Source organism: Pteropus medius, unplaced genomic scaffold (assembly GCF_902729225.1).
Source record: "Pteropus medius unplaced genomic scaffold, Ma_sr-lr_union100, whole genome shotgun sequence".
Lineage (NCBI taxonomy): Eukaryota > Metazoa > Chordata > Mammalia > Chiroptera > Pteropodidae > Pteropus > Pteropus medius.
The window spans coordinates 26040574-26059474 of NW_024344240.1; the positions used below are offsets into that span (position 1 = coordinate 26040574).

At 42.5% G+C, this 18901-nt stretch overlaps 1 protein-coding gene across 8 annotated transcripts in view; it reads right to left on the reverse strand.

Moving 5' to 3' along the window:
- Positions 1–10624, reverse strand: part of MICAL3 (microtubule associated monooxygenase, calponin and LIM domain containing 3) — a 188963-nt gene extending 178339 nt beyond the window's left edge. For 5 of the 8 annotated variants that reach the window (XM_039869262.1, XM_039869260.1, XM_039869263.1 and 2 more), the window contains exon 1: positions 10435–10624. The gene's annotated coding sequence lies outside the window, so the exon portion shown is untranslated. The remainder of the gene's footprint in view (positions 1–10434) is intronic. The other 3 variants (XM_039869264.1, XM_039869265.1, XM_039869266.1) reach the window with 3 other exon arrangements.
- Positions 10625–18901: the final 8277 nt, after the last annotated feature.

Below are 18901 nucleotides of genomic sequence, written 5' to 3' on the forward strand. Positions count from 1 at the left end.
GATAACAGATACAAGGAACTCCCAATACGGCTCTTACAACCACCCTGCATATTTGAAATTTTATCAAAATAAAGAATCATCTAAAAATGAACTTTACTTATGCCCAACAAAGAGATGGACATATGTCTCAGTTACCGCAGGAGCCAGTTCCTGCCTAAAGCACCTGGAGACCAAGGCAGCAAAGGCAGCTGGCACAGTGACATGGGGAGAAAATCGAAACAATTAACCATGCTGAAAGAGTCTAGGAGCACCTAAAACATCAGCTATTTTTGGGTTTTTCTCTAAAATTAAGTCACATTCTCTGGATTTTTCTCCAAAATTAAATCATATTCTTGGAATACGGAAAACAAGACCAGTTTTACCAAAAGGCTAGGAAGGCAGGAAACCTGAAACTTCAGTGTTATCTGGGGCTCTTCCCTCTCATTATCTCCTCTATCTAATCAGTGTTCTCTTTCCAAAATGTCTCTGGCACCAGGCCTCCTCCTCTCTACTTCCACCACCAACATCCTGTTCCAGTTGCTTGTCACGGCACACATGAACATCACCAATTGCTCAGGGATGGGCAAACCAGAAGCTGTGGGCCAAATCCAACCTGCAAAGAAGAATGGCTTTTACATTTTTAAATAGCCCATGGTGGAGTGGGGGAGGGGAATCAAAAGACTATTTAGTGACATGTGAGAATTATATGAAATTCAAATTTGGGGGCCATAAATAAAAGCTTTATTGGCACATGGCCATTAGCCATACCTATTCATTTACCAATCGTCTGTGGCTGCTTTCATACCATAATAGCACAGCTAGGTAGGTTCATCAGAGAATTATATGGCCCATTGAAATGTAATGTATTAAGTTTCTGGCCCTTTACAGTGAAAAGTTTGCTGGCTCCTCCCATAACTGCTCTTGCTTGACTTTCATCTCTTCTGCATCTACAAGATTAATCAACATAAAATGCTACTTCCGTGCCGTTGCTCAGTGTTCAGATACCTCTGATGAACTTACAGTGCCTATAAACTTTGCACTGTACCCTAGCATCCATCAGATGAAGTGAATAAACTTGCTTCTAGCAAGAAAAGCCCGTAAGGCCATGCCTCTTGTTCACACTCACACTGTTCTCTGCCTGTCAGAAAACTTTCTGGCCTTCAACTGCTAAGCTCACCACTAACTTACCTTTCCTGGTTCCTTCTCTTTTGCTTCCACAGCACCCTATACTTACCTTTCTCACAGCTCTTACCACACTATACTGAAATTATCTATTTGTGTCTGTCTCCCCAGCTACAGTAAGATTCCAGAGGGCAAGGAACATGTCTTACACATCTCTCAACAGAAAGAACCTGGCACAGCAGTCCATAAACCCTAAACTCAACTCCAATCCAGGCAGGCTGGCCTCCTCACTGCCCCTGAATGCGCTGTGCTCTCTCTCAGCCCTAAGCTTTGCTCACACCAACACCCCTTCATCTCATCTAAACCATCCTACCAATGACCTGGGACACGGTCTACACAGGCCCACGACAGCCAGTGTGGACGAGGGTTCAAACCCCAGGCTCTTCTCAGTCCTGTGCTATGTGCCCTCAGACAAGATGTGTACACCTCTGGTACATCAGTAAAGCAAGATGATACGGCATCACTCAACTTTCAGGGTTGATGGTTCATGTAAACATCTAAACCAGTGCTTAGCATATAATAAATTCTCAAAACACTGGAGTCACCGGTCTGTGCCATTTTGGCACTTCATTGCTTTTCTTCCCCCCTTAACCAACTGTTCTGTACATTCATACTGTATCTTCTAAAGCAGAGAAGTTCACGAGCAGGGACAAGGTCGTACACTTCTACAACCCATGTCCTGTCCTAATACCCAACACAGTGCAACATGTGGAAGAGGGGCACAAGAAATGATGATGAACAAACTATTCTAGGAAGTCCAAAAAGTTGCTAATAAGTAAAATTATGCAGAGCCAGGGATGAGGCAGAGAGTGAGATAGAAAGCAGGAGCTGGGGGTGGGAGCCGTTTCGGGGTACTCTTTTTTTTTTAATTTTATTTTGTTTGTTTCAAGTATACAGTACATTGGTTAGACACTTACATAGTTTATAAAACAATCCCCCTGATTGCTCTTTCTCCCCTCTGGCTCTCCTCCTAGCCATTACATTAATGCTGACTGAATTCCCTATCAAGGTCTTAATGGACCCACACATGCTTTCTGGAGACTGTTCCTAGATGAAAAGAAACCAAAGTCTCAGGATTCCACTCTAAGTTTCATAAGCTTGGGCCAATAATAGTACTTGCTGACACTCACTGTGTGCTTACCAAGTGACTGACAGAATTTAAAATGCTTAAAACCACACAGAGTAACAGGCAGGATTGTTATAGCATTGCACAACTAAAGAAACTGAGGACCAGGGAGGTTAAAGAACACACCAAAGTCACACCCTAGTTAATGGTACAGTCTAGTTCCAGAGTTCATGCTCTTAACTACTACATGTTTTGGGTTTTTTAATCTAATGTAGCTTCACCATTTACCAGGTAAGATAAATCTTACCTCAGATAAATTTTCTAACCTCACTGAGCCTCATGTTTCCCAACCTAAGTGGGCATCATTTACTTAACTTCATGAGATTGTTGTAAGAATTAAAGGAGATCCTGTCATAAAATTTTTGAAACAGACTCCTGATAAAATTAGTTTCCTTCCCACCTTTCCTATACCCCAATATAAGTAAGGATTTTAGCCAAATTCCTTGACCTCCTTTACTGTCAGGTAATAATTTGTACTCCACCATGGGATTTCCTGCCTATTGCTTGTCTATGCCCAAGCATTTGGGCCTCACAAAAGCCTGCAAAAAATGGCCTGGACATGAGCATGAAAGGAAAGTGCACATGGAGCTCAGTGAGACAGCACAGAAGGCGATGGTCCAGACAACTCCTGGTGTGCAATGAATACTGCATGAGCACAGGCTGGCCAGCCAGGCACTGCCAGGATGTACCCTGACTGACAGCCATGACAGCACCTGGTTCTGTCTACTACACCAACAAGCCCAAAAAACAGGCTTGGAAGCCTGTAAAGGCAGAGCCTGGTAACATCTATGGCTCTGAGGCTGCATGTGTGGTGGGGAACAGAGAGGGCAAGGCAGATAAAAGTGACAGGCAGTCATTCCTACCAATGGTGGAAGATTAGACTGCCTGAAAAAGTTGCATATAGAAAAATGAAAATTTTAATTCCTAGAGAAGGAATTTTGTTGCAAAATTCCTTTACTGTTAAGAATTAAATTTAAAGCCAAGAAGTACAGACATTCATTGTTATTTATATTCAGGAAGTCAATCCTCATTTCACATCAAGTTTGCTTAAAGCAATGGATACCTTTAAGCTAATGAACCCTTCTTTGGAATGAAAGTCATGGACAGAAAGAACTTTTCATGAGCAGCATGTAAAAAGATCCTAAATATTATTACCAGACTGAGTCAACTCAATTAATATAGCAGGGAGTAAAAGTCAGAAGACGCTTAACTTATTTCCAGGAGATACAAGTAATTTCTATTTGAATGAACCTAATCAAAGTGATCCCAAGGTCTTATAAGAGATTAAAATACAAACAAAAACTATCTCACTAAGTATATCCAGCAGTAAGAATCCCCTTAGGCTTTTTCCCACGATATATCAGCTTCCAAATAAAGCACATGACAAAGATACTTAAAGAAGATGGAAGAGTGGGAGGGCTGACAGATACCACTACAAGACTACCACCAGGTTCCAAGGTCCCTGCAGGCACAGTATATTGTGTTTCTAGAGTGAGAAAAGAGCCTCGGAGGTGACATGGTCACATCTAATTCCCAAAGCATCAATTAAGTACCTCCATGCCCAGGACTGCTCCCAACCCTGCTGAAACACCCGGGAAAGGGCATGCCCCTGCAGCAGGCTCCTCTAGAGAGGGCTGGCAGTCCACTAGAGCACCTGTACCTCCAGGCAAGCAGTGACTGCAAAACAATCTGCTAATCTCAACAGATCTGCAGTGGTAATGGGCCCAAGGGCAGCCTGCGGGAAGGGGAGGTGGCCCCAGCCTTTCTCCAACAGAAATGCAGTGTTGGTCCTCCCTCAGAGAGGAGCTGCAAAGCCATCCCCTGTTTGCAAAATCACAAACATTCCATAAACAATAGCCAGGGGAGATAGATAAATTCTAGGAATTCTTGACTTTGTGTGTGCGAAATTAACAAAACCAAATCAGGAAGAAATATTTTGCCAGTAAGTATAAATTTCTGACCACTCCATGTTCAGGGCTCCCTGACCAATTAAGTTACTTATCACACCACAATTTTCTGCATTTGGATCTGCCTCCCCTAGAAACGTGGTGACCTCTCGTAGGCAGACATTGTCTTATTATCTGGCCCTTGCCTTATATAGAGTAGTTGCTCAGTAAAAGTGTTGAAGGAAAGTCCCAGTGTGTAACCTAAAGCTCTTATGTTCTAGAACCTCTCTGTTCTCTGGCTCCCTGAGAATGGTGGAGGCCCATGGCTTCTTTGTGCCTATCTTGCCCACTAAGGTTGGGCACACAGTGTACAGTAAATCCTGAGGGCTGAGTCAAGTTGCCATCTCACCAATTTTCTTCCCCTGCCTCATACTTTTTCTTCCCCATTTCTTCTTCCTTTCACCCCTTCTGCATTTCACCTTTTAGCAAGGTGGTTAAACACACAGGACTTGAAGTCATTCAGCTTCTGCAACTTACTAGGTTTGTAGACCTGTTAAGTTACTCTCAGGAATAGTCCTATTGTAAAATAGGAGTGACAGTATCTACCTGAAGACTAGAAATGATGTGTACATACAAAGCACTTGGCACAATGTCTGGCCCACAGTAATACTCAGTGACAACTATTATTATGGAATTGTCCCTAACATCCACTAATTTAAAGGTGCTTAAAATGCTAAAGGCAGATTGATTTTTTTCCTCCTACCTCTGCAAGTCTGGTTTTGAGACAAGCCTATCTGTTTTGGGAACAAACTGACATATGTCTATATCACTAATTAAAATATTTTCCCTTTTCCTTTTTCACAGGGAAATAAATGATGCTGACCAGTCATGACCAAACTGGATAAAAGGTTCAGTTCCAAATAGTGCTTAGAATCCCAGACTAGCTTGGTTTAAAAAACTAAATACATTAAATAAAAGTCATCCACAAAGTAGCTGAGCTATGGCAATGACAGGATGGGCTCAGGTACTAGGTCTTGGGAACCAGAAACTCATGGCAAACAAAAAGGTAGAGGAGGGAAAGGGAAGGGTTTCTTCGCCTTTTCTGGGAGCAGAAGTATAATCAACACTCTTTGCGGATCCCATGACCGAGCCCGTAGGTCCCTGAAGACCCTTACACTGTCCTAACTCTGACTCTGCCCCAATTTTAAAGGTATATGCCGGTTAAATTAAGTGCATCTCTCCTGTAGCATTTCAGATAGATAACTCAAAAAAAGTGAAGAGGGAGGAGTGACCCCTAGGATGGAGATAACCCTGATAGGAGTAAGTCTACCCACATCAGCTGCTCTTAACTGGTCCATGAGAGTACAACTCCAGACCCAAATGCCAGAGTCAACACCACTTCTGACTTGCAACCGTTGGCAAGTCACTTAGCTCTCTGTGCCTCAGCTTCCTCATACATAAAACAAGGATCATAATAGTATCTATCCTCTAAGGCTGCATGAGGACTAAATGAGTTTGTACACACAAACACCCAGAACAAAGCCTGGCATACAGTTAGTGGTCTCTAAATGTCTGCTGCTGTGATCACTGTTAACATCATTATCATGATGATGCTACTTTCCCCACTTCTTTTCCTCTTCCACTCACAAACCCAACAATTCCCACTCACAACAAGGCAACATTGGTGATGGAGGCAGGTGAAGTGGGGAAGACGAAGAGTGTTAGTAGGGACCTTCTAAGTCAGCTCTCTGTAGGCTGGAGACAATCTGCACTAAAGGTTTTTTGTTGTAACCCAGGGGCTAAAGGTACTGGAAGTAGGTTCTGCCTACTCTCCAACCTCCACACTGACATAGGGAAGGCCTCCCTGACACATGCCTCCTCTATACTGAAATCAGCAACAGAAAAGCGGCAGGGCAGGAGGACAAGGTTAGGACCAAAGTTTCACTTTGCCTTTTACACAGTTATTACTTATTTTAAAGCAGTAAGGAAAAGTCAATAAAAGCTACTAGTTAACTGACCGTCCTGTTCCTCTCCTTGCTGAGTTAACCAGACTAGATCTTTCACTAGAGACAGAATTAAATAGATCTCTTTAAACTTATCTAATGAATGTATAAAGATTCCTTTCCTTGCTTTCATTCATACACCAATACATGCTTGCTTGTTCCTTCTGAGACAGACAGAGAATAGGCACTGCAGAGGGATGCAAGGAACTTACTACTTAGCAGAAGCTCCCGCTCTTCCTCACCATCTTTCACCAAGGTACAAAACAACAGTCTTACTTTTTCGCCATTCTTTAATGTGATTATCATCACTTTTCTTTTTTGAGTTGTGGAAACTTTCCTTTCCTCTGTGAAACTCTGACTTGCCAATGACAAAAGTCAATGAATTGCAGGGCCTGGAGCAATAGTTTCCCTGTCTTCCCTTCCCAGTTTCTTGATAATGATGACTATAAGCTTTATACCTAAAGACATCTAAAGCCCACACCAAGAAAAAAGCAAGTCATGTACAGCTGAGCTGCACAGGGCAAGGGTGCTGTTCTGTTCAATGGTGTATACCAAGTAACTCAGCACCTGACACCCTCCACCATCCCACCCAACTGCACAGGGTCTAAGCTGAATTCTAAAAACTGGAACCAAAGGTGATGGGGGGAGGGGGAAGGCTCCTGGAGGAAAGGGGACATCCACAAAGAGTTTAGGTAAGTTTCCAAACTATATCCCTGCCATTCCCATAATTTTGTGTGCACTAAAGACCAAAAAGAAATCAGATTTTCAACCCTGCCACCTAAAGTAGAAACTGAAAACCTTACTTACTACACAGATTTTAGCACAAGTGCTGTGTCTACAGGTTTACAATTTCAACCCACAGCTTAAGTTAAAAAGCCTGGGTACTAAATATGTCCCTTGAGTTAGAATATTACAAATTTCCTCCATCTACAAACCACCTCGATTCTTTCTGCCCCTATTATCCCTTTCTAGTCTTATTAAGTACTTCACACTCTCCAAATATAGATGCTTTTTCAGCTCTGATTATTTTTTCTAAAGTAATGACCCTCCACCTGACTAGAAGAATGCTTCTGGCTCAAGGAAAGTCTAGGGTGTCAAAACTCTGCTTCAGTGAAAAATAAAGCCCAGCACAACCACAGTCCCTCACACCAGGGAGGCAGCACAGCAGTGTCAAGGACTCTGTCTGGTCCTCAGTCACCAATGAATCATGGGGGTTAGGAGCACACGCTTCAGAATCAGACAGCCCAGGTTTGAGTGCCAGCCCAGCTTTCTGTCACTCCCTTGATCTGGGTCCTCACCAAACCCTATTTTATCATCTGTAAAATTGGGAATAATAAGGAGTCCTATTTTGTATGTGAAGGATTAAGTGAGGCAAGGTACATAAACCTAGCACTCTGGCTCCAACACATAAACACCCAATAAATGTTAACGATTCTTAGCTCCCTGGTCATTGGAAAAGCACAATGGTCTGGTATCTTTAAATCCTTCAGATTTCTCAAAAAAAAAAAAAAGTTGTGTTTTTTTCCTCTACAAAAGAAATGTAATATAAGAAGGAAAATCCAATTCAAGTCCAGTTCAGACACGAACTCACTTGCAACTTAGAGCAAATCATGTCTTCATCTACAAAATGAAAATAATATACTGGAATAAATTTTGATGATCTCACACAAGTAAGAATCGATGAGATAAGGGGATGAAAAAGCTCTCAGTTCTTCTAAAGACAAGTGTAAGTAAATCCAGAACATGATTATTATTAAAATGTCACACCCAATAATGTGGGACATAGATAAACCACTAATGTTTCTTACACTTTCAAGAGCATTAGGTTTGATAGCCTTTTAATCTGTTCACATGTAGCCTGCTACAAGTGGAATCAGGTAAACAGCTGCTCTTCACAAAGCCCAGGTCAGAGGCAGAACCCTTCAAACCTAAGATTCTACCCCTGCCTGCTGGTCAGGCCTTACCTATCCCAGGCCTCCTCTCAGATGCCAATGCCAGGAGAAATTGAGAAAGGTCTATGGTTCTACTCAGACATGTCAAAGCAACAACAACCAAAATCCTCACCCACAGGACTACTCAAAAGACCCAAGAAAGGGTCAATTCTGATCATTTACTCTCCTGTACAGAATGGGGTAAGACTTCTTCTAAAGTGCTTAACATCCTTTCTGAGAAAATGTAACACATGAGACAGGGAGAAAAGCTCAATTCTTCCTTGTTTGATTTTACTTCTAAGTTCAGAGGTTTGAGTTTCATTTTTAACGTATCATAAAAATTTTGGTGTGAGAGCTAGAGGCTGGAGTGGGAAGAAAACGGAGGGCGGCAAGGGCTGGTGCTAATCTTCCTAACTTAAGGGAGCATGCAAACAAAACTGCATCCAATTTCATCATCCACGGGTCTCCCAAAACCATAAAGGAAAGAAAAATAATCTACTTAACGTTTATTAAACATCTGCTATATGCCAGGAACTGCATTAATTACTTTACGTACATTACTCCAAAGCCCATTTTCTCTCTCACACCCAGAAACACAATGAAATAGCTCTCACTGAATGGGAACCATCCTAGGTGGGAGAAAAAAAATCACAATCTGGTAATCAAGTCCTAGACATTTCAAAGGTTAGTGCTGTGAACACAGAAAAGAGTCTTGGCTAGGAACCAGGTTCAAGCTCCTAAAGATTCTTTGCAAGAGGAATACCCAAACCATGTTTTCCCTATAATTCTATAATTAACTCATGCTATTCAATATATTATCAAAGAGTTAAAAAAACTTTTAAAACTCGGAGCACAAGAAGAACTCAATGTGAGGCTAAAACATCCTGAGCCAGATTTCTGACTCCAGTACATTTGACAATCAAATATGGAATTAATAATATCCTCTTAAAGGTCCTTTACAGGTGTGCTCACAGAAGAAGGCAACCACAACAATGAACTGGCATCTGTGTGGCCAGGTAGTAAGAGGGCAAAGCTTTCTTGCTGGCAGTACCACTTCGAAGTAAGATATCTTTCTCACTATAAAACCCAACTCATTCTCACCCTTGGGGTACAAATAATCATCCTAAATTAATGTCTATGCAACAAACTGTCAGATGGGCCCAAATAGACACTGGTGTTCGCATGTTTAAATACCATTCTCTCCATCCACATCCCATTAAAAAAAAGAAAAGAGTGATAAGCTCTCCTGGGAGGGAGAATACACAATTCACCTCCATTCCGCTGCATTAACCCACTTCATGTAAACCATAATTAACGACTGCATTAAACACCCACATTAAAAGAACATAAATGTGGTTTATATTCGTGAAAACGCTTTCCCTGAATAATGACTCTGGAGAAAAATCAGCCAAGATATAGGGCTAGTCCATGCCCCTTAATAGGATGTGGTCTTGCTAGAGGGGCCCAACAAACGATTGTGATGAATAGCTTACCAAGCCAGAACGTTTAAAGCTAAGGCTATCACTACTGCTGGGAGCCTCTGATCTGTGTACAAAGCTCCTTCAGGTGATTTCTAAAGTAGAAATTTCAATGTGCCACGCAGAACACCAACAGCGCTATCACCTTGTAAGGCAGCTAGGGAAAGGGGGTGGGGTGGTTCATAGATAAGTGACGCATCCCGCCCAGTCCACCACTATTGTAAGAAAATAAAAGGTAAAAGTACTTGAGGATTCTCCCCTGGCCACCTGCCACAGAGACCGCAACAACCCACTCAGCCCACGCCAGGCTCCAGACCAAGGCTCTCGGGACAGGATCTACTCCCTGGAGGCCGAGATCCGCCCAACCACAGGCGACTGAGGTGCCCGTCCCCAGCTCAAGGGGAAGGCCTATGGCCCGGCGGCTGGCAGGACGCACCCCACCCACCCCTAAACCTCAGGACCCCGCCCCAATGCCCCCCAGAACATACAGTCCGAGCCACCCTCCCTCCCACTCTCATAAGGTGCTGAAGCCTCCCCTAGAACTCCGGGACCCGCGCGGCCGCAATGCACCTAGCATCCAACACTTGGAGGTCAAGGACAGGGGCAGGGAGGGCCAGGCCCCGCTGAGGAACAGCCTGGAAGGGCCGCCAGAAGGAGGCGCCAGCCCACGGCAAGTCTCGCCCCCTCGGACGACCGGGGCGGGAGGGCTTCAGCCACACGTCGGGTGACGGCGGTCTAAGGCTCCAAGCCACCCACCCGCGTCCGCGGAAACCCTGAGCTGGGAGCACGGTAGGACGCGGCCCCGCGAGACGGTTGGGACCGGTCCACGTCCCGAAGCCTGGTCCTCACCTTTGCCTCATGCTGATGTGTCCTTCGTGCCGGCGTCTCCTGACTGGCCAAAGAAAGCCCCACTCCGGGCCCGTAGCCCCGCGCTCCCCGCAGCCCCGCAGCCTCAGCGTGCCCGCCGGAGCGTCCGGCGCGGATAACAGAAGCGGGCAGCTGAGGCAGCAGCGCCGCCGCCACCGGCTGGGCGGGCACATGGGAGGGCGGGGGCTGCGGCCCTAGAGGTCCGACCACAAGACCCCAGCCTCAGGGGAGACAGATCTAAGGGCGCCTTTAGAACTGCCACGTGGCTCCCAACCTCAGGGACACTGTTGCTACCTATAGGCTCTTATCAGGCCAAAATCCCATGGTTATAGGCAAAAGGTAAATAAATGATCTGTTGCCACTCCCTTCTCCCTCTCTACCTCCCCTCACGGTCCACATGGTACATTCCTCAAAGCCCGGCCCGGGCAAGAGAGGGAGGAGTTGATTGGTTGGAAATCTTGGACGGGGACGAGAAGCCACACAAAATAGCCAATAGAAAAACACGGTGGGCATATCAAAGCCTGCCAGAAGGGGAGAAGAGAGGATGCGCTTAAAGGGGACTCATTTGTTGCTCTCAGTAGCCGCCACACAACAAAACTAGAATTTGCTTCCTGATCCTCCTATCCAGACGGGAAAGAAAGAGATTAGGGATCCTCAGATTTTTGGCTTAGAGACCTAAAAGAAAATATGGAAAGAACTGAACCAGATATATGTGTGTGACTCTGGGTAGATTACTCCATCTCTCAGCCTCAGTTTCCTCATCTAACACAACGAGAATATTGAACAATGATCTGTGTGATTCTATGATCCTTTGCGTGGGATTATTAGTATTTACATATATTCTTCAATTTGGGGCATGCTCCACCATCCTAAAGAGCTTTGGTTGAAAATAGACTTTCTGACACCATATCCTTTACACGGACAGTATCAACCACACCTTTTGTAAAGACAATTTAAATATTCATTCTGGGTCCTCTTCTCTTAAAACAGAGCATTCTTATTCTTCTTGTACGTGGAGAGACACGCCTCCCCCACTCCCCAGAATATCTCATAATTTCCACTCTTCCAAGAGTCATCTCTTCTTCCTTCTCTTCCTCCACATAATCAGACAAAGCTTTAATTAATATTCACCTGCCTGTTAAACTGTCCAGAATCCCTGCCTTCAGCAACAAATCTCACTGGTCAGTTCTCATTAGAGTTGCTAAAGTGCTCAGCTCTATCTGAAGTCTGTCCAACTTCAGCTATGTATGGCCAATTAGGCTTTCAGTCACACTGCTTATCAAATTCAAGACTTTGAAATCACCCCTTGGGGGCCTAGTCTTCTCTGTTTTAAAGCTTTATTCAGGCAATCAGGCCTACATTTTGGCTACCAAGCTTCTTTTTTCAGAACTTTCCAACTTCCCATTAACTGGTCACCCTACACCCACTCAAACTTCTTCCAAATTGTATCAGGTGTTTGGATGCAAATTCTAATATCTCCACTCCCCAGACAGACAATTCATCTTCAAACTATTATTCAGAGAATTCAAGAAAGTCCAGTTCCTCCATGAAACCTTCTCAGATTGACAAACTAGCTTACAGAACTCCCATTTCTACTCTATGCCCCTATAACCATGATTTTCTGCCCCAATATGAAATTACTTTTGAAATCAGAAATTTCTTTGTCTTAAAAATAAGGCAGAATGCACCTACCTTTATAATCCCACAATGCAACACTATCTCCTATTTCTTAAGAACCTACCACATTCCATACAAAAGATAATGTCATACACTTATATCATGTTTTACATTTATTTTTATATGAAAAATATGATTTAAACCTCAGAATAATCATGTGAAGAGGGTTAGGAGCAGTTTGTTTACAGGCAAGAAAGTAAGCTTCGGCTTATAAAGGATGACCAGTTTGGCTAAAGTAACAAGGCTGGTAAATAATGAAGTCTGGTTTTCCAAGTTGTACATTTTCCCACTAAAATCCCAGCTTCCTGAGCAACACAACCTTTTCCATGTAACAAGTAGAGAGCTATTATAGCAACAAGAGAACAAATACAAAATAACAAAACCCACAACATGGACTCTAGAGAGTGTGGTACAACAAGTGCTTTACAGTGGGTGGAACATACTTCCGTAGAGGGAGAAGCACTGTGTATTTCTTTTCAGTGGTTTGTTGTTTATATTCTGTCAATGAGATTAGATCTTTGACATATCTGGCAAATTCAATAGCAAAGGGCAACAAAAAGTGTGCCCATTGCCTAGATTGCCTGGAGATAGAATCAGCCCCATGCTCTTGGGAATTCTATGTGCAGTGATGCTGCCCACCAATATAGGTAAGTATCCAACTTGCTGTTTAGTAAAATATCCTGCTCCACTGACAGTTGTAACATAGCCCCGAAATATAAACTGGTCTAATGATTTCATTCTTTTTAAACTGCTGAAATCCTCACAGGTGTGGACACACTAGCAAAACACATAGTGTGGGAGCCAGTAAGGTTTTATTATTGATTAAGAAATGCGAGCATGGTAATTCTGAAGCCAGTTTTTCTGAGTTGATCGTTGTCTGGCCCAGCCCTAGTCAATCCAGTTAATTTTCACTTCTCTACCTCTCCTGTCTCCTTATCCCCAGAGAGCTCTAAACTGTCTCTCTTATTTGCGTGCTTTATTTATGCGTTCAAACATTTATTGGGCACCTACTATGAGCAAAGAACTGTCAGGTTGTTTGGGGTTATCCTGATGGATCACACACACAGCCTGTACTTACTGAGTGGATGAGAGTGATAAATATCAGATCCACTGGATGAGGAATGGATCGGCCTGAGCCCCTCAAAAGATGTGGAATAGGATTACTTCCCCAGTTAAACAGACAAGCTCATGTTGGAACACCCTATCACCTAGAGTAGGAGAAGGAGCACTGGGTTGAGTTCTAGGAAAGGGCAAGGGTCATAGATGGAGGGTACCCAGAAATAACTAGACACGTACTGAACAGTAGGGAGAATAATATCAATCCATAATTTTGCCATTAGAAGAATTGTGGTGCATTCTGCCTTATTTTTAAGACAAAGAAATTTCCGATTTCAAAAGTAATACCTGTTCATTGTTAAATTTTTTTAATAGAGAAAAGTACAAAAAAATAAATAAAAATTACCCATTACCCTTACCAGCATATCACACTTACTATTTTGATGTATTTTTTCTTTGTGTATGTGTGTACTTATCTTTTTTTGTTTGTTTCTATCTTTTAAACGAAATTTGATCAAACTGCTTTGCAATCTACTTTCACCTTAACAATAGACTAGGAATTTTCCCATGCTAATATCTGCTATTCTAAAACATGATATTAAATGGCTACATCATATGGCTATACTTTAAGTCATTTAACCAAGATTCTATTTTTAGTAATTATTTCCAATTTTTCATTATTATATGTAACTTCAAGCATTATCCATATGTGTAAATCTTTATACCATATATATTTATAATTATTTCTTAATATTTATAGAAGTAGACTTGCTTGATCAAAGGGCATGAACATTTTTAAATGTCTCATGTGTATTGCCAGATTGTCTTTCAGGAAGTGTACACCAGTCACATCCCCACCAGCAATTTACAATGGGGCTAATTCTCTGAACCCTCACTGATCTTGGGCATTTCTCTTCTTTTGTAATCCTTGCCAATTTGACAGATGGAAATACCTTGTTTTAATTATTCTAGTGTAGTTTTACCTATCAAGGCGATAAATATGTATCTTTTCTTCTAAGTGCCCTCAAATTAAAAGACAAAATGAGTGTTTCCCTTTTCCTCCACTCCACTCTTCTCCCAAATCTCAAAAAATGATACAGAAATCAGAATAGAATCTGCTCAAATGATCAATGACCAGACAAGCTCAGTGTCGTTTCACCTGAACCAATAACAGATGGTTATTGGAACAGATGGCCCAAACAACACATAATCTACACATTGTAAATTTGAAATGGGTAACAAATCCACATAGAAAGTTGTTTAGCTATAAAAGGATATCAGTCTTCTGAGTTACATTTAGTATCACTTAATATTAAAATCAGTTTGCATTTCTTCAACAATCCCCAATTCTCTGATGTAGACAAGTCTAAGATGGACCAAGCTGGCAGTGCATCCTCCATACTGAGTGGTTAATCCACTCAATGTTACTCTCAACTCCTGCCTACCTTTCTTGTCCCTTGGTTTTATCTTTGTTTTGTGGTGGCCTCCACAAGATCTCCCCCTCTCCAGCCATCCAGTAGCCTGCCTAATTTCCCGGGGAAGAATTTACCCCTCCCCAATTCCCAGTGTGGTTTGGTTAAGATTGATCACAACCCCTCTCTGGATAGGAAGTGGGATGCAGGTAGTATTCAGAAATTCTATACAAGTATAAGCAAGCAAAACCAATATGGGGGTCTGTGAAAGAAATCTCAGTGACAAAAGTCACTGCAAAATAAAATCTAGAATCTCCAAGTTGTAATCATCATCAAAATAGAACTTCCTCATCGTCCTAACAATTTGCAAGAAGATTCTTCCCTCATCCAACTCAGACCGATTTCTTGAAAGTCTCTAGGGAACATGGCAAATTTTGCCAACGAGGTGTTTCTGGACTTATATCTTCATATGCAGCCACACCTAAGAAAAATTTACCAAACAATAAAATGTATAAATATACATATAGGTGTAATATATAAATGCATATAGCTCTCTGTTCTGCAGGACTTAGCTTCTTTGAACACAGGCCTTAGGTCTCTATGCCCACTATCAGAACTAAACGCTACACTTCCGCAGAATAAAACAAACTTAACCTTGTGATTGGTTCCTCTTGCAGTGAGGATGGAAAGAAACCCTCTCTCTTTTTAATCCTGCCTTACTCTGCTACTCAGACACATTGCTTTAAAAATAAGACCATCAACTTCAATACTGCATGAGGCAAAGGCCAAGTTCAGCCCAACTGGGTTATATTTGAAATGATTTACTTTATGCGGCTCTGTTTTCAATTGCGAAAGAGAAAAGGGGGAGAGTGCATATGATACAGCACATTTAGGAAGCAGAATAATGATAGAAGATTCCCTGATAAAGCCATAAAATGAAAGTAACAAGCTTGAAATCACTGGCATACAAATTGGCATTTTTAAATTTAAGAAAACTCATCCAAGTGGATCAGCCTTTTGTAAGGAAGAAGATATCAAATCTTCCGTTGTCCAGTGCCTAGTAATGGCATATATAGGATCCCAAATCCTCTTCACTCCCATTTGAGATCATTGAACTTCTGTTTGATTTAAACCTCTGATTCTGATTCATTCATCATGGGTGACTGTGATGGGCAACGTATTTGTCTGGGTGCTGGGAACATTCCAAGATCAGTTAAACATAGGATCTGACTTCAAGGAACTGACAACAGAGTAGGAAATGTGAGATAGGGTAGAAAAGGGTCTTTGCCAGGTGGAAGGTGCTATCTTGTGAGACCTCCTTCTTGAAAAGGCTTCCATCTAAGAGAGAAAGGAAAGCTTCATGGAGAATGGTTATTTGAGTAGTCTCTCAAAAGGGGGAGATAGAAAAAGTACTCCAAAAAGTGAGCCTCCTTTCTTCCTTGTCCCAGTTCCCACATGGGGAGAAGAAGCAGAGTTCCCCACCCCCACCCCACCCTCTTTGCCAGAGCTTTTAAGGAGCACCTCACTGTCCCAGGGGGTGGTAGGTGGAGTGTTAGAAAGAAAGGGAATTTGAAAGGATAAATGTTAACATATTAACATCTCCGTGAAGGGAGGGATAGGTGGGATCTGAAATTATCTTCTTTGTGCTTATTTGTGCTTTTTCATCAGAGAAAGAATGAACTACAGAACATACTATTGTTATGAGAAAAAATAAATACAATTCTAAAACAAGAGTCCTCTCATTCCTGCCAAAAGAAAGAGAGAGTGAGAAGGGTGGGGTGGGAGTGAGGGGAGGTGGGGTGTGGGGAGAGAGAGAGAGAGGGAGAGAGAAATGAAAAGAGCAACCACATCTCTTCCAGATTTAATGGTTTTTTTGGGTCCTGTGGCCACCCACATGATCACAGGTCTTCAGTACTGCCCAAGTTTCACTGTGCTTGAAAACTCAGCCTATGTGCATCAAGAGTCAAACTGTGCCTCAGAGCTGCCCTCCAGAGAGTATGTAACATGTAGAATCATGGGCTTTAACATACCTTTGGCAGAGAGAGAAAATCTCTAAAATAGTCTAGGTTCTTTGGACCAAATGTCCCTAACCTTATCTAGAGGAGAATTTACTTTTAGTTCCTGAAAATCTTGAATCTTGACAATGAAAATTCTAAGGAGGGTATGGGGGCATAAGATAGCTGACAGTCACAGCTGTTAACTCCATTTCCTTGCCTGCCTGCTGGGAAGCCTCATTAAAAACCTGGGAAGGGGGAGAGGGTGCAGGCCCAGCTGAAATTAAGCCATGGCGTGCAGTCTGAAGCTCCATGATATAGGCTTGAACTTCCCTACTGGTGTGTCACTCATGGGTGCCACATATTGATGCCCTCAGCATTTAGGATTCCAGAGTTATGGCCAGAGGTGGCCAAGAGGCTCCCAACTAGCCATCTCCTGCAGGAGCACCTTGTTCACTCCACAGTACTGTTCAAATATTATCTTCTACTTGTATCATAATATGTCACATATATGGAGAGCACTGAGCTGGGATTCCAAGACATATTGTTACACGATAATTTACTGTCTGGAACTATTGTCTTACGGGAGGTAATATAAAAACACCAGCAAGAGCAAAAATTCATGGAACTGCTCCTTTGTGCCAGATCCTAGGCTGGAATGCTTGGGGCACTAGCTCCACGGTAGACATCTGTGGCTTTTGCCTGCCTGCCATCCAGGACCTCTCACTTGGTAAGAGCACCTATATCTTCTTTTGTGGGAACTGTCTTTCTCCCACTGCATGCAGGCCTGCTGGGCACATCAACCAAGATGTCCTGCTCTCCATCCATGAGGTGGGCAGCACATGGCCCAGCCAACACCAAGCAGACTTCTCTTCCTGGAATGTGAGTGTAAAGCACAGAGCTACAAGAACTGAAAATAGCTGGAGCTGATTCTTCTAGTCATGAATACCCTGAAGAAAGAAACCAGTTGTCTCTCTGCTCTCTAGATCCCCTTAGCTGCCCTAGTTCTCATCCTTCTCAAGAAGTGGCTATTTACTTTTCATGCAGTTGTATAAGATGTCATATTGTTCCTCCACCTTTCCCCAAAGTTAGCCCTAGAGTCTATTTCCATCATTTGCAGCCAAAACACCCCGACAGATACAAATTTTAACTCTCCTAGTAACCTGACTTTGTGTCATTATTATCCCTATTTTAATATAAGGTAATCGAGTTTCAGAGAAGTTAAAAAACTTTCCCAAGGTCACATAGCTATGAGTGCCACAGTCACGATTTGAACGCAAATCACCTGACATAGAGGCATGACAAGAGTGTGACATGAGTGCAAAATGAGCTCTAATTCCCAGATCCCAGATCCCCGATTTCTGCATAAAAACCCTGGTCACATTAGTGTCTCTGAATTGCAGTAACTCTCTCTAAATTAGAAATATGAGAAAAATAATGCTCATTTTATAGTCATTGAGGGCTGATGGAAATGATGCATATGAAAGCACCTGGCCTGAAGTATGTGCTTAATACATATTGATATCCCTTTCCTAAAGGTGGAAATGTTATCTCTGCATAGTAAATTCAACAAAGTAATTGATGCTTTGTTTAGTCCAAGGATTAGTGCTTCTGGGTTGACCCAAGCACATTGTACAATCTCTCTCTCTCTCTCTCTCTCTCTCTCTCTCACACACACACACACATACACACACACATACACACAGAGTTTTGTTTATGGGAGTATCCCACATATCTCTATCCCCCACCTGTGTCCTAGTGTCCTGTCTGTGAAAGGTGTATCAGAAAATGTAGACACTCTTAGGAAAAAAGCACAGGGCTACATAAATATGCATGCAATCTAAATCTTCTACCTAGCATGCCTTTGGAGAAGGAAGAGAGCAAGAGTTTTCACGTCTCTCAAGAGTGACGAAACGAGGTACAGAGACACTAAATGTTTGTCTCGAGGTTACATAGCAAACCAGAGGTCAAGGAGGACCAGGAATTATATATCAGGCCAGCTGATCTGGAAGAAAGAGAACAGGTCTTCCAAGTTGCTGATTTTGTTACTTCCCCCATCTTCTTCCCCTCTTCCCACTTTCTTTCCCACTTCATAAAACAGTTCAATCATTTAGACATCCACATCAGCCCAATTTCTAAGAAAATTTCCCCAGAGCTTTGCCCATTACACACCTTATCTTTCTCTTCAGAGCTGTGACCTACTTAAAGTGTTCTTATAATTCTTTTAATGGGGGAAGAAAATCCCCAAAACTGTGTTTCCTATGCTGGAAAAATTAAGGTCCCATTATAATATATGGTTAAAGAGAAGGT